The sequence below is a fragment of the Leptopilina heterotoma genome, unplaced genomic scaffold (genome assembly GCF_015476425.1).
Source record: "Leptopilina heterotoma isolate Lh14 unplaced genomic scaffold, ASM1547642v1 Lhet_299, whole genome shotgun sequence".
NCBI classification, from domain to species: Eukaryota; Metazoa; Arthropoda; class Insecta; order Hymenoptera; family Figitidae; genus Leptopilina; species Leptopilina heterotoma.
In genome coordinates this window covers 78,843-104,028 of record NW_025111002.1, presented here as the reverse complement: position 1 = coordinate 104,028, position 25,186 = coordinate 78,843, and the positions used below count along the sequence as shown (strand labels likewise).

At 31.4% G+C, this 25,186-nt stretch overlaps 2 protein-coding genes across 2 annotated transcripts in view; one reads left to right on the top strand and one right to left on the bottom strand.

Moving 5' to 3' along the window:
* LOC122504482 (acetylcholinesterase-like) overlaps positions 1-25,186 on the top strand; it is a 90,974-nt gene that overhangs the window by 16,883 nt on the left and 48,905 nt on the right. The window lies entirely within an intron of this gene.
* The window catches only part of LOC122504481 (uncharacterized protein PF11_0207-like), a 112,774-nt gene that overhangs the window by 41,151 nt on the left and 46,437 nt on the right, over positions 1-25,186 (bottom strand). The window contains exon 3 of the mRNA XM_043615610.1: positions 19,408-19,534. The gene's annotated coding sequence lies outside the window, so the exon portion shown is untranslated. The remainder of the gene's footprint in view (positions 1-19,407; positions 19,535-25,186) is intronic.

Here is a 25,186-nt window from a genome sequence, read left to right as displayed (position 1 = left end):
CCAAGATTAAAATGGCCCAAGCCGCACTGTTCACGGAAAATCACGGAAAATCGCAATTTTCATTTATGTCCTTTCTCTAAAAAGTAAAAACTAAAAAGAGACGAAAAAAAATTGGGAAATGAAATAAAAATAGTATTGAAGAATTTTTTCTTTTCCTCCTTGAATTTACAAATCTCAGGAGGATAAAGAAAGTTTTTCAAAAGTTAAAGTTGAAAGTGACGCCGAGGAACATTTAATTAAGCATGTAATTCAGTCTCATATAAAGTTGAAATTACTCTACTCCATTCATCATATACATTATACAAACAAAAAGATGGCACAATGAGAGATTGAAAGTTAAATTGCCAATTAAGAAATGAGAAGAGTTAATTAGTAATTTAACGAGGGAGATGATTTAAAAGGTTTCGTCAATGCATAGTGATTTAAATTTTCAATTCCAGGTATTTTGCGGACAATGGTCAAAATCAAATATCGGTGGGAGCTTTTTTCAATTTATTATTATCTCTACGCATTAATTGTTATCTATTAATTAATGAAGCTTTCAAATGTTGTGTACTCGGTAATTGTTGTTATTTTGCCGCACTTAAATTAAACCTGAAATAATTAAATCTAACAAAATGTAAATGCTAATTACAGTTTTCGAAAAACATTGTCGGCAATGATTATAAAGAGACATAATTAGAATGATACCTATACTTGAAAACAAAACAAAAGGAAAATGCGGGAAAATGTCAATGACAATCGAAATGATAAACTTCAATAAGGTACATGGCTTTTTCGAAGCGAAAAATATGAAATGTGCATTGAACTAACAAAGTGGAAAATGAAAAATATTAAAATGCTATCGCTGCATTTTGTAAACACGTTCTGGGATAAATTTTTCCTTGAAAATTGTGTTGTGATGTCTCCGGGGGGGTCGGGTATTATTAATGTCGCTGCAAGCTACAGTAACTCCATATTTGAAATGAAATTCTTGTTTGTCAACTTTGAATGAGGGCTTTTGTCTTTTTAAATTTCACTGGCAAAAATAAACTTTCTGCATCACTGGCAGTTTTCAAAACAGTACTAATGTACTGTACTATTTTTAAATCTGTCCGAATTTTGATTAAAGTATTTTTCATTTTAATACTAATTAATTCGTTAATTTACAATAGAGAATTTATTTTTCAAATACTTCCACTCTACTCAAAATAATCGATTATTTCTCCCAATAAATAAATTGTTTCGAAAACTTCCCAATAGGGCCAAAATGCGAAACTTATTACTTCATTACTTGCATCCAACAAGTTTCTAATTGAGGAACAAATTTTCGAAATTACTGGAAATCTTCGCATTGAAAACTTGTTCGCGTCGAATATCACTCAAAACTTCCCTCACTCTCTCGCAAATATATATATGTATATAGCGAAGTAGGAGTTGGCCTACAACCGAACCGCACGATGGAGAAGAACTTTATAAAACTTTATAATAATAGATGACTTAAATGGTGAATAGTTGGTAAAAGAAAATTCTCTTAAAATTTCATTCTTTAAATTAATGAAATTTAAAGTTAGAAATATGTTTTTCGCAATGGGAGGAGAATTTTTTTAGCTACATATTAGTTGTGAGCGCTCCGTAAAAAGAAAGAAATTTATAAAATGAAAAAATTTAATAAAAAAGGAAAAATGTAACTTATTTAATGAAATCTGTCGCACGGTGGAGAGTGAAAGAATTTAAATGATTTTGACACTTGAAATATTGAATATTTTACGCCATTTTACTATCACTGTCTATTTTTGTACTTTATATTAAAGCTCTTTATCTAATGTATACGTACAGTATGCACATAGATAATTAGATACAATGACTGTATGCTTTACGGCATTTCATTATTCATCACATAATATAAAACAAAAACTATGATAAAATGGATAAAAATTCTTCTCCTTTCCTTTTACCCTTGACCATTTTCTTTTTTTAACTACAGATTACTCTTTCCCTTAACAACGTTGATGACATGTTTTTATGCCAGTGGCGGAATACATAAACGAGTTTATTATTTCCACGAAAGAACAGATTACACCTTGTAATTTTATCATAAAAAAGACATTTATTTTTGTTTTTAAAATATTTAATTTACATATTATTAATTATTTTTATTATTATTGCGATGGAATTGAATTAAATTTTTTGATTTTCTTATAAATCAAATGCAGATGTGTGGGTAAAATTCCTAGAAAAACGGGTGCACAGAAACAGAAGTAAAGGTGTGGTGAAGAAATTGTTATGAGCTGTTTATGATTGTTATTATTATTCAGTGGAGCGACTCGCAGTGAGTAAGGTAATGCAGAAGCACGTGCAGTGTGCACACTTTGGCATTTCTACGACCGGAAGTATAGAGGAACTTTGCGTCTATGAGTTGCATCTATGGACACGTAAAGCAAGAGGTCAAGCAACTAGAACTCTCCATATCTCCGCAATTTTCTAATTTAATGAAATGCAATCTGATGCAAAGGCGACAATTATTCAGAAAGAAAAATCATTTTTTCATGTTTCACATTATTAATTAACCTTTCTTATTTATACAACTTTTGTCTCCCTATTTGTTGACAAAAAAGTGCTCAGTAATTACTCGATAAAAAACAAACTAAAGCAATTTGAAAATTTCTGTCTCCCTCTCGGCGTGCAATTTTCTACAACATGTAAATTGCTTTTAAAGTAGATAACGTAAAATTTGAATATGACAAGTTATAAATTATAGTGTTAGTACCTAAATTGGCGATATCTGACCCACGCATTGTTTACTTTTAACAGAGGTAAATCCGAAATGCAATCAGTGGCACAAAGACCTGTTTGCATTTCATCGGCACTATATATATATATATATATATATATACATGTAGCATGACGGAAATTGTTTGCAAGTATTTGTTACGAAATTGCGTTGAGTGGAGAAACCTACTTGACAAATAATACCGATACACCGAAATCGAATTGTAATTTTCATTATGAATATTGACCCTGTAAAATCTCTCTATTATGCGCGAAACAACACGCGAATAAATATTGTATTTTTTATTTTTTTAAAATTGTAATTTGCTGGTTACTGCTTTTGAAAGAGAACTGTTTTTTGTTTACATTTTGGCAGTGACAAGCAAGGAGGAAAGTTGTTAATTCCCAAGTTTGGCAATGTTGATTAGACACGAAAAGATCTTTGAGATGCGCGGTGTTTACTCAAAGAATTAAAGTTTGTACTGCAATTGTGTAACGAAAAAAGTGTTTAATAGCAACGAATGCATTTTTGATCCAAGATGTGTACTCTCGTCTTTCTAGCAGGGGGTGGTGCTTTTAAGTGAAATAAAGTGAATATTAATGTGTCGAAAGTTGAAACACGAGAAACTTAATTTTCGCCAAAAGTTATATTATACTCGCTCGACTTGGAGAAATAGTTAAATATTTATGAAAACAGTATTTTCGTGCAGGAATATTTTTATAATTTACGTTTCGTACTTGATTTGCAACGTTGAAGGAATGAAAAACCGGAAAAACCCTTATTGAAATTTGAGAAACATGAAACATAAAATTAACAGCTAGTTGCCAAAGGACATGTCAGCGTTATCTCGATGTGGGATAACTGGAAGAAAAGCTGTAATGTTATTACACCAAAGAGACGAGTTGGCCGCCAGCCAGATTCAACAGATGGGAACAATCGAATTGAGCTCTCTCTTGCAGGAACAGACCAGAAAATTGAGATATACTCTCTGAATAGTGATTTAAATCATTTGACGACAAAAATGTTTAATGAAAATTGGCGGAGATTTTTAGGGTCCGTTTTTACTTACAATTAGCCGAAGAGTGTAAAGCATTTAAGGCGAAATTAAGAAGCACAAAGAGAATGGAGAATGGAGAATGGAGTAGTTGTTAAATTTTGAAAAGACCATTCTGAGATATAAACTCGTGAATGAAGTGGAAAGATGAAGGGATAAAAGTTATATTGTGTGAAGGATGAATTGTTATCAAAACAATTCGGGAGGACTGAATGCAGTAACAGTGACAGATGTTAATTAAATTGTTGGCAAGTTTGTCTTAACAAAGTGCTTTTGCACAATACTATCGTTTGTTACGAGCCAAAGTGCTAGGTAAAATATATTATTACTAGAAAGGGAAGAGCGACTCAGTGCACGCGATTCACAGATAAACGAGATGGTCATGTGAATTTATTCTCTAGCACCACCACATCGCTTTACCCCAGAAAACCTTTATCCCATATAATTTCACAACTCTAACACATCTTTAATGAAACAAGTTTTCCCAGCTTCCCCAAAGAAAAAACAAAGACTACAAAAATTACTTTCCTACAACATTTTCCTATATAGTTGTGGATCGTGTAGTGTAACACATTTTCTATTTCACATTACCAGAGATAATACATTAGATAAAAGATTACTTAAAAGATAGTACGAATTGAAATGTGTCCGTTTATTACATTTTTCATTTCCCCGTTTCATTCATTTAAGATTTATTTAAAAATTCTATTTATAAACTTATCAAAGCTTTAATTGTTCAGCAGTGAAAGAAATGCTTTAACACTTTCCTCTAATTCTCTAGAGAGTTCACGATATAGAACCTATACGATATAATAATTGAATTATAATTTCTTTAGAAGCACGTATGAAAAATAAGTATAAAAAAGTCTAAAAGTAGTTTAAAGAAAACCTCAAATGTTTTACCAAGTTTCTATTTCTACAGAGTGTAATCGAAAAAAGAAATGCTGGTTCAGAAAAGAATTAATATTGATGAAAAGTTGGATAAATTTTTCGATAAGAAAAATAGTCTTTTCGGAGAATTTTCTAGTAATGAAAGTAGAGTATTGCTTTAATTTTGCAGTGCACGGTCGGACAAATATATTCCCATAATCACCGGCTTTATATCGACCAAGTAAATATGACTTTAAACCATATTGCGAATCATTAAGCGATGGACTTGATTGTTAATAACGTTTATTGTAATTTAGATGCAACGTTTACATAATTAACCAAGTTTAATTATAATTTATGCAGCTTTCGCATCGTTTCATTTTCTCCGATAAATTAAGAAATAATATTTTCGACAAAATATTCATTTTTGATAAAAAGAAAAAAAATATTTAGGTACTATTTTGACAAAAAAATTTATCAAAATTTTCTTATTTCTAAAAATATTTTGAACAGTCCTCTCCAAAAATCGTGGTTTTGACTCTTTTGAGTGGCTGTATAAATAATTCGCGTACAATTTTCAGCTTTATACAGTTATATGAGAAAAAAAGTTATTTCACGTTTTTAAATGCATAGAAAAAATAATCTTGGTCAGTTTTTTCTATGAATATATAAAAAGCAAGGTTGAAAAAATTTTAATATTCTTTTCTCCTCTCTATTTCACAATGCGACATTACTATATTTTCGGTAAAAATTTATTTACTTTATTGGAAAAATAATAGTTGGGTAGGAAAAAAATATGGAGTTTTAACTATTTTATTTTGTACCTAAGCTCAGTGGGAATTAGGCGAATTTTTTTTGGAGGGAGGGGAGGGGGATAATTTATGCTTACGTTAGCATAGCGACGTTTGACCCAGTTTATTTTGAGTGTAACACACGAAACAGGAAAACCGCAGTCAGTGTGGGAGGATCCGTCGAGGCACGAGACAAAAATGAACAAAACTCTTTATATTTTCTCGGTTATTCTCTGGCAATTTCCTATATATACATATATAAAACTCGAGTGGCAGGTTCTCCAGGTCGAGAGTGTAGGTCGCCCGCTCACAAATAGTGCCCCCCACTTTGCAACATTTCCCTGAGACATCACACAATGGAAAAAAAGCTTTTTATCATTCTTTACTTTTCCAAGTCAAAAAACGACATGACACACAATTCCACGACATTTTCTTTAAATTTTTTATTCCCTCCTCTCCCTTTTCTCGGACAATTATTAATATGTCCCAGTTTTCAGTGCGCGAGACGTTTACAGATTCAAAAATTAAAAAAATAAATTGAATATTGATTTGCACGTGTTCAAAATGTAGCTCCGTTTTTTTGCAGGAGAAATAAAATTAAAAATATTGAAAATTAAATTTTTTACTTAAATTTTTTCTTGCCATTAACTTGATAATAAAAATTCCAGAAGTTTAAATAAATTACTTTTTTAAATGGAAATAACATTCCAGAAGAAAGGAATGAGTAAAATATTCAAAATGTGGAGAGAGAATACTTGGAGTATGAATAATGTAGTAATTCTAAAGTGGACAGTGTTCTTGATAAGAGGCGAGAATATTGAAAATAAAGTACTTTATAGGTTTGAATAAAATATTTGCCACGAATGGGAGTGCGTTTACGTAACTCAAGTGCTAAAAAAGAGGAGGGAGTAAGCATGCGAAAGAGAGAGAGAGAGAGAGAGAGGCGACGCTGTATCTCTTTCCCTCTCATCTCCCCACCCCGCACCCCATTCTTACACTTTAGACTCCGCCTCCCACTCAGGCTCCTTTGTTTATTAATACAATTTTTATCAATTAAATATCAATTATTTTATTAATTATGAATTTGTACATTAATTTCATTTACTAAAAAAAACAAAGTATATTCAGACGAAATAAAATACAAAAAATGAAGATAAAATAAGAAATATATTGTTGGGCAATTTTTTTGTGACATAAATGTACATATATATATGTATACTAACTGCGATTAAAATGCATAACATTTTCTGAAGTAAAGGATAAGAATTTGCATCTTCTATCAATTTTCCGCTGGTTAATTATGCAAAGCAAAGACTTTTTGAGAAAAGGAAAGAAGATACTGGAATTGTGAGTGGGTCTTTGAAATGCATATGAAATGGCGCAAAGCACTTGGCGTATATGCCACTCTTCAACCTTAAAAAAAGAGAAGGGAACTCATTTTCTCTGATGTGCGTTTTTTCCCCTCTTTCTAATAATAATAAGACAGTTCCACAAGAATAAAAATGCTTCTTTGATAGGCCCACATTTCAGTAGAAAAATTAAACAAAAAAATGTATATTTTCTTGAAGCAAAAATTCAAGGTGGTATTTTTCAAAAAGATAATAAGGATATTAAAAAGTTGATTAATCACAACATTATTGTCAACATTCGTGTGTGTTGAAAAAATAAAAATAAATATTTCTGGAAAATATCCAATAAATTATTTTCCTGGCGTCCCCCACAGGAAAAAAAAGTCTGACTCCGTTTACACCTTAAATTCAGCCCATGTATTTCACATAAGTCTGTCCTTGTTTAACGGGGCTGACTCCGTTTACACCTTAAATTCAGCCTCAAAAATAGGCTGAAAGTAAAACTTTTTTTTTAGTGTGCCCGTGGAATTTCTTTCCCGAAACAGAATGAAATATATTATATAACAAATGACAATGAATAATATATTAAGATGGACACATAAAATTGAAAATGGCGAGAAGAAAAGAAAATAAATGGTACTGTATAGTCGGGTGCATTTATTGGATGTCGATTTCCATTGCGAATCAGTCCCTCTTGTCAAAGGGGGTTAAATGCGAGGCATTCAATACGTCATAATAAATGTAATCGCCAAGACATGCCATTTCATACGACAAATTTGTATTCCTCATCGATTTGCCTTTTCTCCTCTCATTCTCCTCATTCAATATTTCATTAGGAGTTTAATACCAAGAAGATATCCGAGTCGCATCCTTTTTATTTTATTAGTATTATTTTTTATTTAAAAAAGTTATATTATACATACCTAATTAATATTTCCGCTAATTTACCTGGTATGCATAACGTGACCTTGACTCAAATTATTTAGAAAAAACATTAAAAGACAACTGCTAAAATAAACACGCGCTGTGTGTGTAAAACAACATCAAAATTTTAACACCCAAACTATGTAATATTAAATTTCAATTTGAAGAGAATATTTTCGGAAACAAAATATTTATGGGATTTAATATAAATTTAATTTCTCGTTATACACGTGTAAAATTACTATTGACACAGACTGAAAGGATAAGCATCATAGAATATACATGCGCTCAATATCGCGAGCGTTTAATATTGTCATGTTAGTGTCTCGAACATGTTGAAGCAATTTTCATGGGTATAAACGGTGGACACAAAAATTCTTGTATATCAAAATTTAATTAATTTGACAAACATTTTTAAAAATTAATTCCAAGGACAATTAAAATATTTTTATATAATTGTATTTATATTTTTAATTTAAAATATATTTTTTATATAAAGCAAATATTTTAATAATAAAAATCTTTATATTACATTATATTGTATACAAGAATAAGGTAGGCACATATTTCAAAAGAGCATAAAAGGTCAAAGAAAATTGTCATTGCATTTCATAAAAAAAATTTTTACTTATTGAAATATATATATCAAGTAGGTATTCAATTTTGTTTGCATAAAAAATTTATTAGTACTCTCTAAATCTGAATATGTGAAATTTCACTTATTGTACGTTATAAGTCGTCCTCTCGATCAATAAGTGCATATACACTTATAAATAAGTGAATTTTTCACTTATTCTGAGTGAAATTTCACTTATTATAAGTGTATATGCACTTATTGATCGAGAAGACGACTTATAACGTACAAATATGTGAATTTTCACATATTCAGATTTAGAGAGTATTTCTAAAAAATGAAAAAAACTATTCTGATTTTTTATCTAGGATTTTATTAAAAAAAAGTACGGGATTTATTTATAGCGTTATACTGTTCCCGCCTCTTTACAATTTAAAATTAGTTTTAAAAAAGAAAATTGCTCCCTATCAAACTTATCTTTGCATATAATTCATATTTATTCAACAACTACACGGATAAAAGTGAACGAATTGGAAAGAATAGAAGTTTTAAGATTACGTCAGTTGCAATTAAACAAACGATAAAAAAGACAAGTTTCCTCGTAAAAAAATCCAAAGCTTGGAATAATTATTCACATATACATCTCTCAAGCTTTTCTCTTTCCACGCAATCGTCAAATGAAAAATAATTCACCAGCAACAAGATAAACATGAACTTTATTGATTAGCATAAAACTTTTTTTTCTCAATTTATTATCATGAATAATTTATTTTCACAATATTTTTATTTACGAATTTAGAAAAAATTACTTTTTACTCTCTACCACTTTCACTTTGAACATATTACATGATCGATTTTCAATTAAACTGTTGAATTTACAAATTAGTATTACTTGTTTTTTAAATTGATAATTTGCATAATTTGCATAATGTATTTATAAAATAGAAAAATTTGGATTCAATTTTTCCGAAAGACTCTCACTCTTTTCACGAACCCTTTTTGCGAATGTAAATTTTCGCCAACCGCGTAAATAAACCTATTAATATCCGTTTTGGCTTTCCGCTCTGGTTTCTCACTTTTCAAACAATGCAAAACTTTGAAATGTTTGCAAGGAAATGAATTCGCATTCCTATCGATTCTAAATTCCACAAAACTCATCTACTATATATATATAAAAGGACTCACAGTGGCGAGTTTAAAATTAAATTCCTCCATTATCAAAATGGGACTTTTGAATTTTAGTGGAACCATTATTATTATTATTTATTATTATTATAAAGAAAATGTCAATTTTTACTAGGGATTTTTTTTGCATTTAGTTGGTTTAGTTCGGTTCAGTTATTTTTAAAGATTAACAAAAGGAACTATGTAGATAAAATTGATTTTTTTTGTCAAAAATGTTTGATTTTTAAAGAATGTCTTTTCATAGTTTGAACCGTTTGAACAGTAAACTCGTTATCGCAGTTGAAATGAGAGACAGAGCGGATATGTTTGTACAGAAACGGATCAGTGAAAAAAAAAAATAGGAATTTAGTATAACTTTTTTTCTATACCAGCAAAATGTCAATGGAGCTTTTACTTTGAATTGAGCTTTTAAGAAAATAGGTCCATATAAAGTTGAAGTCTTCAACAATGAAAAGGTTTTGCAAGTGCGAGAAATTCAAATACAGAAACACGCATATATATACATACAGCTTTCATGTTTTTGCATTTTAGAAAACTTGCCGCAACTTTAGCAAATGGCACAAGGGAAATGGAAAATATGGTCTTTTCCATTGTTGGTTTGTTATTCAAATGAGCATAACAATAAGACTCTGACTCTGACAATGCATAATCCAAAACTCTAAATACATATACATATAATATAAATACTATAATTTTAATAACTTTAAGTGATACCGAATTTTGTTTTCAAATATTAACAATTACTTCTAAATTTTCTTTGCAGTTAATTTTATATGTTAAAATAAAGATGATAAAATTTTTGTACCTTCCGGTATAAAGTACTTGATAAAACTTGTTTTCCGAATACAACTTTTCAGCGGACAAAATATTATATTTCTCTTGGTATCGATCTAGTACCACTATTATTATTATGATACACGAAGGAAACTTATAAAACTTTCCCCAATGATGTTAGAATTTTCAAACTGTGTCAAGCACATCTTTAAGTTTACGTAAATGTTTAGTTTCTAAACCATTTAATGCCGGTGAAAAGACAGTTAAAAAGACAGTTATAAAATAATGATAATAATAACACAAATAATATGATGATGCAAAATTAAAAAAAGAAATGTGAAACTTTGTCATTTCTTTGTCAATTTTCAATTAATTCAAACTATACAGAGCAGTGTTTGTAAAAATTGGCGAATGTCCCTTTCATAAATTTGTCAGAGTTAACTCGGCGTAAAACTGCTGAAATTTCTAAGTTATGTGCTGGTTGATAGTATAAAATGGATCTAGCTCCTTTAACAAAATAAATGTGCGACACTTTTCCGGTGTAAAGTAAAAATGCCTTTCTCGCCAGTGAAGAATTGAAAATTGTGAGTTATTACTTGGAAAAATGCATTCTCTAGTTTGTATAAACCCTACAATAAGTGATTCGATATATTCATGATCAATAAGAGAAAAATCAACAGCTTTTCTGTATTGTGAGAGAAAGAGGAGGGGGATGTAAAATGAATATTTGGAATGTTTTATAGCACCATGGAAGACCGAGAGTGGTTCTTTATCTTTTGAAAAAAATCAAGGATCAAAGGCAAAACCAGTCTTCCGTTTCTTCCGCTGTGAAATACTTTACTGAAGGCGAACTACCAACGATCCATCCTCGTGTCAGAGAAAAACGGTTACTTCACTTCCACTTTTTTTCTTCTTCTTATTTCTCTCTTTCTATTTTTTCCTCCCTACATACTTTTATTTTTGTTTTCTAGGGGGTAACATTTCTGCGCAAAAAAGGCAAAATCAGGAAATACAATTGTTATTTACTCTTGAAAAAAATATGCAAACTTTGTGGGAAAAATTTTCATTAAAAATAACCTTTTCAAATGGATGGATGAAAAATTTTAAAAAAAAAGTTGAGAATTCCTGCCGCTGCTTCTTGGTAGAGCTTATAAAAAAAAAGCTTTTAGAAGCTTTTTTTGCTTTACTCTAATTAGAAATTATGCTCATTTTAACTTTTTATCCTATTTGCAGAAGAAAAATATATATTTTTACTTTAAAAAAATATACGAGATTAAGTTGTTTCTAAAAGCCTTCTAAAATATACTTCATCTGCAGTGATTCATTCTATTTATTGCTAATTATATTTTATTGAAAAATATTCTACTTTATTTAAAAATTTCGTTTCGTTTTCTAAAAATGGTTAAGAAAGTTTTAAAAAATAGAATTATAAAAAGAAATCGTTTTACAAGGCAGAGTTTACGTATAAAAAGTATAGGTACAATAAAAGGGGTAAATAGGTAAATTGTCCCATGAAAACAATGTTATCGAGTTTGCAAGGTCAGTGGACATGGTTGTTGTTGTCAGATGATAAGATAGGTAAATAGATCGCTGGTTAAGATTAAGTGCGAGGGGTTGGCAATCTGCACACGAGATGCGCATTGCGCGGTGGTAAACTTTCTCTACATATGTACTCTCTTTGATGGCAGTTTTACTAACTTTTACACTATGCACTCTGCTCTCGATAAGCTTTTTCAGCTTTTTCCCCTCCCCAAAAAAGTTAAACTAATTCTTAACTTTATTGCTCGTTTGCTTGAGATTGAAAATTAAATTCCAAACGATCGCTTCAATGGAGAAAAATAATTTTTTATTTTGTGTAGAATAAAATAAAAAAAACCATTTCATTTTAATATTATTTTCAAACATGAAGTTCATGTTTTCAAATAATAAAAAGGGACACAGTTTTATACTTTTATCAAATATTTCTTTTTAATTTTGTCTTTTTTAATTTACAGGAAGGCGTTATTGAAAGGAATAAAATTAATTTTTATTTTTGTCAATCCTTATAAAAATTGATGTATAAGAAACAATTATTACACGAAAGTTTCTTAATCATTGTTTAGCAAAATTTCAAACAGTTGAAAACTTATTGCAAAAAGCTCAATTACTTCGTAAATTATATTAAATAAATAACTTTCAACTTGATTCCATTAAGATTTTATAATAATTTTGCAAAGAATTCTCCAATTTGTCATCTGCACCTACAATACACAATGGTGCAAAAGTTGAATAAAATTAACTCCAGAGTTTTCACTATATTATATGGGCACAAGTTTTCTCAATGCAAACATAATAATTAATAATACCTACAATAATTATTGATAATTAAAAAAATTATTCCTTTAGAATATTATTTTTTATTTATAATACTCGTAAAAATGGGAAAAATTGATATTTAAATTAACGTTAAGTAGGTAATTAAAAGAATAATTAATTATTATTAACTTCATATTTTTAATTTTTCATTAAAATATATTTTCATCAAAAGTTTCTAATTTATTTTTTCAATTAAAACTTTTAATTAAAAATTCTTGTCAATCTTTGTTACTAAAGAATATCTTAAATTAAATATAGGTAATTATTTTTTTACTATTCTTTTACAATCATTATACAAATAATAAACTTCTTGAAAAATATAATTGTTTGATTTTCATGAATAATTGAAATTTTAGAATTGAGAAGGATTTTATTAAAATCAATAATCAATAGTATGCATTTATCAATCTGAAATATGGAATCCTTATTTATTTAACTTATACGTTGTTTGTTTATCTTTTAAGATTTGTTATCTTTCTTTCCTTTCATGATATTTTATATTTACTTACTTTATTTACTATATATTTTGATTATAAATAAACGTTATAATGATTAGTGGAAAAAAACTTTTGAGAAAATTGTCAAATTTGTATTTTTATAATTTAGACTTTTTTACACTGAGAACACTTTTTATTTTTTCTACATCTAATGAAAGAAAATGAAGCGTAGAAAATAATATTCATTTATATCAATTGTTAAATAATGTTTATTTAATAAGAATCAATAATATAAGAATCTAATTTCATTCTCAGTATAATATATAAAGAAATTGAATTTAAAAATGGAAAACAATTAGAAATTTAAAGTCTTATAAATAGTAAATTTGTAGAAATTTGTGATTCATTTAAAGAAGCGGATTAAAGTGAATTTTATACATTTAATCCATTTTCGAAACTGTGTAACTTGTGTAAGTGCATTTACCTGTATACTGTGCATTTTAGCACAGCTGCGATTTCGCATCACGCGACCCGGAATTAAATTGTCAGAAATCCCACTTGCTTTAAACGATTTGCGACCTGATTTTGACCCTTATTTTTTTCAAAGAAGAAAGTAAACATTTTTTGTGCCCACTGTATGTCAATAATTATGATTTTCAATGGCAATCTTTTTCAACGCTACCACAACGCCACCAAACACTAGGAACTAAAGTGACAATTTTCAACCCTAGGGATATTTTCTGAAATATGAAAAACTGTCTGCCAAATGCAATATGGCAATTTTGTGAAAAAGAAAATAGAGGTTAAAAATTTGAGCACCAGCTTACTTTTTAATAATCTCACGTCTCTCTCAATAGTTGGAATTTTTTCTTTAATGGATTCAATCTTTGACGCTATGAAGCATTAGGAGGAGGAGGAGGTAATCGCTTCGTTTGACGTCTCTAGTGATGTAAGTTCGCTTATAAGCGCCAATATCATGTTTTCCATTAGATTCAATTTGTTCCGGAAATTGAACAAGTGGCATCTTGTGATTTAATTTACGAACAAGTTCTCGGTCAGACACAATTCATATTGTGAGACTCTTCATCTCTAAGTCAATTTCATACATTTAAATAGTAATGGCTTTTCAAAATATACAAATATAAATAAATGATTCAAGCATTTCTGCATTTTAAATGGATTTCGACTTTTTATATGCATTATCTTGCTCAAATTATATTTCGGCAAACTATTATCAGTTCCCTAAAATGCCAAGTCAATCAAATAAAAATTTATTTAAATTCTCATAGGGTAAATGCACTAGTAGTCGGACACTTAAGGATACGATCTTATATTATGCTTTTTTTCTTGAAATAGCAAATATCTACTGTGTTTATAAGCACATTATCAATTAAATGAGTTCTTCAGGATTAAAAATCATGTAAATTTGTTACAAATACTTGAGTATTTAATAAAATATAAACATTTTAATGAAAAATTACGAATGCTTTAGTAGTCGGACACTTTTTTTCCTTGTTTCTATAGTCGGACATCTGTCAGATATTTTGGATTTATAAAGTAAAACAGATAATTTTTTAATTGCTATCGGCTGGAAAATGGAATTAAACCATACTAGAAGTTATTAATATAATATTTAAATCGTATAAGTTTTAAAATTTATGATTAATTATCAGCAAAACTTTGTGCTACTCATTGCGCTACTCGAAAATGGTTGTATCTATAGTCGGACACCACGATTTTTAAAATATTAAATAAACTATTTATTGTTTAATTATTTTGTAAAATAACACTAATTTCATAAAATATAAACTTTACACATTCGTCCAGTATGTTTTTTTAAGTAAATATCACAATGCATTATTATTTATTTGCCAAAAAACATGAAAGTGTCCGACTACTAGTACTGTCCGACTATACCCGCACTTACCCTATTCAGATTTAGAGAGTTCAATTAAATGTAAAATTACTTACCTAACTGACAATTCGGTTAAACGACAATTATTCATGCTCCTCATGAAAAATTGTAAAAAAGGAAAAATTGTAAAAACCCAGCATACCGAAATTGATTGTCAATTAAATCGAATTGAAGTAATTTAAGACCTATATCGCTTTCTGATAATATCCTATGAAAGTTAGATTTGACTTTTTACCTTAATATCGACGGATATTTAACATATATAGAGCATCAACTTTTTCGTATAATTAAAGCTCCTACGTTCTATACGACCTCATTAACCTGAAACACGAATTCTCATTATTTCAATTCCTCGCGTGTTTTAGCCACTGGAGTGTCTAATTTTAACAGAAAAAAGAAAATTCAATTTTGATTGATTCTCCTCTAATAGACACTATTATAAATCTCGAATTATATTCATTATTAATTTACTTCGAACCTACGAACCTTTTAACATTTTTACCATACAATTCCATCTTCTTTGATTTTAGAAACCTGAAAATTCTAGAAAAAGTTTTCATCCTTTTGTGAAGTAATGCGTCGATGAGTAAATCATTAAGTGAATATCTGGACGAAATAATTGGATCTTGAGTTAGTCCCTGATTAATTTGGATTGCAAAAGGAATACAATGCAATGTTTTTTGAACTTTCCCACTTTGTTAGAATAGTTATTATTGTTGTAATTTGGAATTATGTAATTAGAAAGGGCATTAAGAGTTGTGAGAAAAGAGAAAACTCGTCACAATTTAATGGAAACTAAACGCCAAGTTTTAGGAAGAACGGGAGCTTCCCGTTACTTGCATCCGTTCCAGCAAGTTTGTTTCCATTCTACTCTTAATAAATAGTTTCTCGCATCTATCTGAACCTCCGGAAATTACTGGGAGGATATCCACCAGCAGAATCTTCAACTTGAAGGTAAATAAGGCGACAGATGCAATTCCGATTTCCCTCAAACAGGATGAAACTTGAAACTGTCAATTGTGGATGAGTTTTCAGTTAATTTCCGGCAGAGCTAATCATTAGGGGTCGTCTTATGGTACGTACACAGTATCTCGAAAACAGTGGCGAAATTCCCTTCATTCTTTTATGGTTTATAATATAATGTAACAATGTAGAGTGGGATTTTTTTCAAACTTTTTTCTGCGGGTGTATAAGGAGCAAGTTAGAGTCTGAAAGGCTCAAGGGACTCGGGGAGTCTTGACTTTGTTTTAGGAGACGTGCGTTGCCTCGATTCGCAGGTAGTGGCACGTAAAGGAACTTTGTACCGAGAAAGAATAAGAGTCGGAGAGTTTTGGGTTTCCCAGCACGCTCTTGAGGATTTCGGTCGGTGCTTTTCAACTCCTTCCTTTTTCATCTAACACTGAATCTTATTTTTCTCCTTCCTTTCTTGGATGTGTTTTTTTCTTTCGCGCCAACGATGCAACCTTCCTTGCCTATAGTACACACTGTGATTCGTTTATATTTCATTCTTCTTTCATTCCTCGCTCGAGATCAAGTTAGTATCCTCATTCCTCAGGAATAAACTTTTTTTTATCCTGCTTCATAAAAAAATACTGCCAGCTTTTATTTTTATGCTACACTTTCGGATCTAAGAATGCAAATCAAATTTTATCTTTCTTATGTACTTTCTGATAAATCTAATTTCCTTCTGATCCTCTTTTTAAATTTCCCGCCGCGCCAACTCTTTTGTGACGATACGATACGATACGTGTCGAAAATAAAATTCCTTTCTGCAAATAATAACTCATTGTGCGTGAAACAGTCGCGAGAGTAATTCATCATCAATCAAGCAAAAAGTTGACTAATCTAAAATCCGATTTACTCGGAAAATTTCATTTCACGCTACAAGTCAGATTACATTAGATTTTTCACACACACATTTGCACCTACATTATATACGCAACACCTGAGGGAAAAACGGAGCAACTTAATTATAAACTCTCTTATACCTTCATATTGCATTCATCTCGTCTATATATAGAGGTGCATGGAAAGCCGCAAGAATCTCTCAATATGAAAATTATTATATCTGCGAAAATGTCAGCAATTTTGTCTTGTTTTATAAAAATTGTGCCCACACTGAGCAAATAACAATATATGATGATCATTATTGTAAACTGCGCTGAATCGATTCGGGAGGGTTATGACTGCCCTCGTCCATAATCAAGGCTTTCCAGAGTATAACTTACAAACTTGTTTACATAGTCTCTTGTTCTGTGGTCCTGTCTCACTTGTTCAATTTGATACTGAATATCGATTTGCGGTTCTGCGATCCGCTCACTTTATTGCACTTCCCCCATCCTTATGATGCCTATATCGTTATTACACTTTTATGACGTATAAACGCATAAAACTCGGTTAAGTTGTTTTTACAACTCTCGTATTTTTTATTTGCCATCTTATTGCCTGCGTGATTCTCTTAAGACAGGGGATTTACTTCTTTTTCTGATTTCATTGTATGCGATTTTATTCTACTTTTAGAGTGTAAATTGAAATATTAATAACCTAGACAATTATACACTTCAATTATTATAGGCCAAAGTAATAAACAGAACAGAAAAAATTATTAACACTTAACACATTTTTTTATTTCAAGATTTGAAGAAAAATTGCGAGTAAATCTGTCAGTATCGTTGATATCAGTGAATTTTAGGTTCCAGTAGAAGAGATTTGGTTTTTTTTTTTTTGCTTTCTTTTTATTTCTGCAACGCCACCGCGTTCATTCTCCCTTCCGCGCTGTATTTCACTTTTATCTACTTATCCGTGCAATCAGAAGTGTTTCCTTCTTTATTTCTGTCGCGGTCGCACTCCACGTTATCCATGCTGGGTTCACGGTACATCGACCTACTTCCAAACCTTGGTCTATCGCAAAAGAATACATTTTCTCCATTCATATATATATATATATATATGCACCGAATCCCAACTCGCAAATCGATGGAGTTTGCAAATATGAAATTGCAAATTGATTCCCCGCCGAAGAGAACATCTTTCTTATGAAAGAAAGATGAAGATTTATTTCCGTATCCATAAAAACGAAATTTTCTATTCAAATATCAATAGATATTCACCTATTGGTGTACTTATACAATTCGACTCGTTTAAAATGCATTATCATTTTACGAGTTGTTCCTTTTTTTGTTGCGCGAAAGTTAATATTGTATTTAATACCAAAAAATATTATTTATTTTAAAAACGCTTTACTACTGAATACAGTGGAAATAATTGTGAATTTTAATATGTGTCGTTAATTTATAAATGTTTTCGGTTTACCTAAATAAAATGTTTGAAATGCTTTTCATAAAAATTTTAATTTCTTTTGTTATGCGGAATTTTTGTATTTTCAAAGCTTTGCAGAGTGGAATTTCTTTTTTTTTGGGACATTGTGCTGAATGCCAGGAGCAACTGGTTGGTTTGTTCACTACAAATGTCCTTTGTCGTTTCAGCTTTGTGAGCCTTTGACAGTACAACGATGTCCAGGTGTTAATTTTCCGATCTTACGAGAGAAAATATAAAACATTTCGCCTTAATTGCTTTTAATCTATTATATGTAGAGAGTAAATAAAAACTCATTTCGCTCATATTCCCGGAATTGTTCTTTCATTATTTTAATATTTTTATAATGAACGTGGCAAGTTTTTATAATTAAACGAAAAACAATTTACAATAATACCAAGTTAAATTAAATAAAGCGCGAAAGGTATATTTTTAAAATAAAATTAGCACCCACGAAATGATAATTTAATAACAAAGCACAAAACTCGCTTCATTATGAATGTAAATTTGGCATAACTTGAATGATGAGTTTAAAAGTGAATTTCGTGAGGAATTAAAAATTTTAACTCGTTTATAAATGTAAAATGAGATTTTAAGGGAGAGTTAAATGTGAGTGGGAGAGACGGGAAGATAGAGGAAGGTGGTCGTGAAAAGGCAAGTTTGAGGCAGTATAAGGTCACAGTGTCACACTGCGAGTCGTATAATCACACTGTGAACAAGCTCTTATGATAGCGCCATTCTGTCCAGCGTCCTCATTAGTTTAGAGCTATAGAGCATCGGAATTGTCACAAGCGCAATGTCGCTCACAGAGAAAAGCCCCGAGTCTCTTCGAATTGCCCCATGAATAATACATATTGTCCGACCGAACTCGTTGCAATTCGTGTGCTTCCATGTTTTCTACAGTGTCATATTCATTCAAAGACCTCCACACTATTCCTAATAATACCCAAATATTACTGATTGTGAGTTGTTTAAATCACTAAATTTTTGTCCCACACTTGTAATTTACCGAAATTAACATTCAGTCATTTTTTTAGAATAGAAAAAACAATCCTTACCCTGAAATTTTTCCTTATAAACAATAAGAACTTATAAAAACGTTAAAAACTTACTTGTGCTTTCTTCACCGTGCAGACATCAATGGCGGCGAGGCACGAAACGACGCTAGTCAAATCAGATCCACCAATCCAAGTGAAGCGCGGGAGAACTTGTGGAATTCAAATTCAAAACTTTCAGACTCTGAAAGTAGACAACAATAAAAATTAAAATAATTAAGTTAATTAATAATAATATAATTTATAATAAAACTAATGCTACAAGGAAATTTAGAATTTTTTTGAAAATAATTTTTTCCAAAAAGCATTTAAAAATGTATGGATTGCGTAAAGAGGCAGTTATTTAACGATGAATAAAGAGAGGTTGAAACGTGTTTGGATTCTGAAAAAGAAGATCGGCGGTTTGTAACACAGGTGAGGGGAGTAAAGGGGCCAAGTTTCAAGTCAATGAAGATGTATGGGTCAGAGAAGCATGTAAATGGTTCAATAAACCGCACCTTCCTTTAAACTGCTTTAAACACACCGACGATGCGCTCTCGTGTCTATACTTGCGCATATGCAGGCATTAGTGACCAGCAACTCTCTCTCAAAATTGTATATTCACCATAGTCGTAGTTTTGCCACTACCAGTGTACCAGGTGCTGGTGCTGAGTATCGGTGACCTATCATTTCCTCATTATCTTCCTCGCAAACATGGCGTCCCTCTCTCTACGATCCAATCTCATCGCGGAACTTTTACTGGGAAATTTCCCTGCGTTCTGCTTTTAAAACTCACATCCTTTAACACTAACACTTTTTTAACTTTTTTAACGCTGAAATTTCTTTGAGGCCAACACTTTTTTAACACTAGCATTCTTTTAACACTAAAAATTACTTTTCAAAGCTCACTTTACTTTTTGACTTATCTCTAAATTAAGCTAAAAAACTGATAAACGTGACCCATAATTTTCTTGCTGTTTAACTCTCCATATTGCGGAGTTTTTTTTCTAATACCAATTTCAGGGAGAAAATTTGGTCTTTTTTCTGTGAAAGAAACTTAACCCAACGACAAAGTGAATAATAAAAAAATTGTTTCGTTAGTTTTTATTTTTTTTTATGTAAATTATTATAGTTTATAAACTAATTTTGACTTTCGTAATAATAAAAATTGGCTCTCGCTGATAATTAAAATAATTATTTAATTCTTTGAAAAATCAAGTTAACTCTGATTTGATTCGTTTCATTTTCCTTCTTTTTATTCATTAAAGGTAAAGAAAGTTTCTCGAAGTGAACTCGCTAGGGCAAAACTATAATCTACACTAGGAGCCAACTTCTATTCCAAGTTTAAGCCGTTCGCTCCTTGAGACGTTTTATAGCCCCTCTGCTCTACCGCTCTTCCTCTTATTATAAGCAAAGCACGTTGATACTTTTCAAAGCAATTTCTTAAAAAAAACAAATTTCGATTCAATAACACTTTTATAAACAAAACATCTTCTATCTCTTGTGCATGCATAGCATTTTTCATAGAATTTATTTAAATTTTTTCCCACCTACATAGAATTATCTCTATTAAAATCTCATCACTTGAGAGAAATAATTATCTCGGGGCAAATTTTCCGTTTCATTAGTCGCGGGTAATGTCAAAGCGTTTAATTACTCGCGAGAGGCATCAGGAAATAGGGAGTAATGGAAGAGGGGAGGGAGGGAGGGCACGACAAAATGGGAGATAGTCGAGGAACACTTAAGAAATGGATTAAACTCTATTAAATAAACCACGACCGTCAGCATGCTGGAGTATATACATAGAATTGTGCGAGTGTCAAAGTTCACGGCTTATAATGCACATGTTCATAAATTTATAATATGAAACCATTTTCAAGTGTTCTGTATTAGGATATGAAATACTGCACTGATACATTCTCTCTGTTTTAAATATCAACCAACTTGATCCTCTCGTCTGTTTCGTTGGATAAATCAAATCACGTATCATATTTCTGTTAGAGGTGAAGCGCCAAATTCGATATTCAAACTCGTTGATTCCACTTTTTTCCCCTCTTCACTTTCAACAATTTTCTCTGCGTATACGCGTTCATTTGTTTTATTTTAGTTGGTAGAAAAACAGTATCCATCATATACTTTAAGAGATGATGTTAGTATGATGTTTTATTTGTACACTTCACCGTTGACATCTTTTCAACATTTTTATGCGAAACCGCTCAAATAATTATGTGGTTAATTTGAAAAATATCAAAACAATCCAACTTTTCGCGTGATTAAAATAAATAAAATCCGATGATTTTACAGGAGGGAGAAAAGGAGAAAAGATATTTCTATCCTTTTCGCTCTCATGTTGTCGATTTAGGATTAAAGCATTAAAGGTTTTATTCTGCATTGGGCTGATAAAATACTGTCCATTCATAAAACGGAATATTATATGAGAGTGAAGGATTTATAAAAAATAAAGGATGTTGATAGAAAATTTTGGGATAAATTCATGAGGGTGTTTGAAACACGTACATAAAGTCATTGTCGAGGGGCTTTGTCAGTTAATCTATCTGGTTAATCTCTTTGAAGCGACACGTGTCTAATTAGAGCTTTAGTCACGTGACACCACATTTCCTTGTCTGAAATTAAGACCCATCTCTCCCTTGAAGTGAACAGTTTGATTTAATCTGCCGAGTTAGTTTAAGGATTTATTTGCAAAATTCTTGCGCAGCTTCATTCACACAGTGGAGAGAGAGTCACGTTTCACTTTCTTGTTTTAATTAATTTTCTCACAAAAACAGAGTTTATAATCGTAATTATATTGTTATTATTATCAACTATTATAATACTATCCCTTTAACTATGTATAAAAAAAATTTGATCCCTTTTGGAAGTTTCAAATGTATAATAATTACAATAATGCAGAAATTGGAAAAGTGGCAGTAGTCCTCAACTATCTCGCGAAAAAGTCAGAGGTTCAAGGGTTATTCTGCTAGTGAGACAAAAGAATGTAAAGGAAATTTGCATCTAAAAATTGACTACTTTTGGATGGCTTCGGCAAGCTTCGGCAGCCTCAGGAGGTCCGATACAAAAGAACTCAATTACCCGGTACCGTGAAGGTCCCTTGAGGCTTTGAGTGGTTTGTGGCAAGGAATGGCACATGCAGCGCAGCGCCGAGAGGGTTTTCGGGGTTGAAGAGGGCAAGGGCAGAGGGCGCGCAAAGGATGCAGGAGAGTTGGGCGAGGGTGGTTCGAACCAGTCCCCACCTCTATCGATTCAACACCGGCAACTTGTTGGCTGCTGCTGCCTTCGCTTCGTGCCGGGACTACTTTGCAGTTTGCAGAATGCAATACCTCGCCTAGCTCTTCTTTCTTTCCTGAAATTCCTGCGATTGTAGTCCCAACGATCCACACAATTTGCTCTGCTCAACGATCTGAAATCTGAAATCGGATCAGCACAATTGGATTCAAATTTGCGGCCGTAAAAATAAAGCAACAAAACACTAACATCAATACAATTCCGAAAGACTTCTTTAACATTATTTTCCCCCAATTTTCTTTCTTTTGCTAATAAATCAAACGCTAATTAGAAAACTAATATAACGGTTCTGGGGGAGGAACTAAAAACAATTGTGTATTTCTCACGTTCCAGAACTAATACAATTAGAGGCGTGCTTGTTTTATTAGCAATAAGAGGTTGACCCACTTTCACCCTTTTTCCAATTTTTCTAGGTTGTTTGCGGCACGTTGTCGCACAAAAGCGAAAAAAAGAAAAAGTATTTTAAGGAAATGTAAACATCAAGAAGAATGTCGACCTGTGGCCTGCTAGAGTTACATCGTCTAGAAAGCGGTTGGAATAGGAAAACGACCACGTTGTAGACATACATTTCGTTTGCTCTTCGTGTTTACATTACAAATGTATTGCAATTTACAAAAACGCTCCTTGTCCTTATTTCAAAGTAACGACAATTTACTACAACAAAGAAGGCGATCAAGGGACTCGTATCATTTTTTCATCATTAGATAAGTTATTCTTTTGCTCGTTTTATTTTAATCCACTTAGTTAAAATAAGCAAAAACTAAAGTTTTTGTAAATTCTACTGTATTAATTTGACAAATGCTTCAATTAACAGGTGACATTATATTAAGAAAAATTGCTTGAATTTCACTATCGTTTTGCCCACTCGCTAAATAAAATGTAGAAAACGACATGGTCTAAAGTGTTTTATAAGTCGGCGGCACGGACCTGAAGAGAGACCGACTTCGGCGCGAGAGTCCAATCTACTACTTCGAACCTTCCCACCCGCTCGAGACCGACCAATCACGAGAGACATCCACTATTTTAGTTTCATTGAAAATCTCTTTTAGAAAATAAAACAATTTTAAATTAACGAGGTATTAATATCATTTTCAAACAAAAATTTCGTCAAAGAAATTGAAAACTATTACGCCCAGTTTTAGGGGCGTGGCCCATATGACAGACACAGAAGTAACGCCCATAGTTTTTTATCCAGAACAAAATGTTCCATTTTCTACAATTATTTGTGTAATTACTCTTTCTCTATTAATGTCTCTATTAATGTCAAGAGTCAAGATCGATTTTTGAAGCTTCTTCTAATTCCTCTCCTTTAAAAGGTTTTACGCCGCGCCGTTACATAAGGAACAAGAGTCGACTAACCTTATACTATATACATATACATATATATGAGTATAAATGTGAGATTTCAATATCAGAGCCCGAAGCCACCCGGTGCTGACGTCAAAGGCACACACAAAAGTTGAACGAAAGGTACCTTCCGCGTTTAAAGTGAATTGCAAGACGCGAGATTTAAGCGCCCCAACTATAAAAAAGAGAGAAAAGAAGAAAAAAGCGTGCGAACAAAGTAGTCTGCATGAGAATAGAGTAAGTTGAAAGCAAAGAATTTCACCATCTGAGAAAGAGTAGTGTTTCATTTTCAGCGGAAAATATTTTTACAAAAGAAAGAAGCTAATCCAGCTATAACAAAGAAAAAATATTTTTTCTCATGCAATGAAAAATGGTTATTTATACCAAAAAAATTTTTATTTAAAGAAGGAGGGTGAGAAGTACACGGAGAGACCGAGATTACTAATTTTTGTATAAAATCACACTAGAATTTACTATTTTCACATTGCAACCACCGGAAATAAGGGGACTTTTTGTATTTTTTACTATTTTCTACACTAAGTCACTAATCCCGACAAATGTTCACCAAATTAGCAAAGTTTCTTACTATTTCGTCCAATAGTTCCAAATAACTGTAGTAAACTCAGAAGCATTGTGTACGTAAAATTACTACAGTCGTTTGTAAATGCAGAAAGAAAGAGTGAAAGAAAAAATACGGATTTTTGTCGCCGGTTTCCCGTCAATTCTTGACTAATGGAGACAAACTGGAAGGATTTTTACATACACAGACACACACACACTTATATATTTGAAGACACACACATGTTTATTTCACTTATATATATAGACGCGGTTAATTAATACACTAATACACAACTGCACGCACGACAACGAATTTCACTGAAAGTATACATCTTTGTTTCCTTATATATTGAATGATGAAAATTTACAGCACTTACGAGAAAGCAATTTACTTTTAACAACTTACTATAAGACATAGTTCTTGGGACAGGAATAAATGCAAAGTTTATTAATTTATAATGGTCAATTTCTGAGATACCGAACGACCTACGTTTCACTTTATATTTAATTATTGTAGATAATATCCAAATTTATTTTACATACGCGAAACATAGTCACTGTCAATGATCGGATGGCGTCGGCTCATTTACGGAGATTGACGAAGTTAGCAACCAATAGAAATGCAGGCGCCATATGACTGCACTCG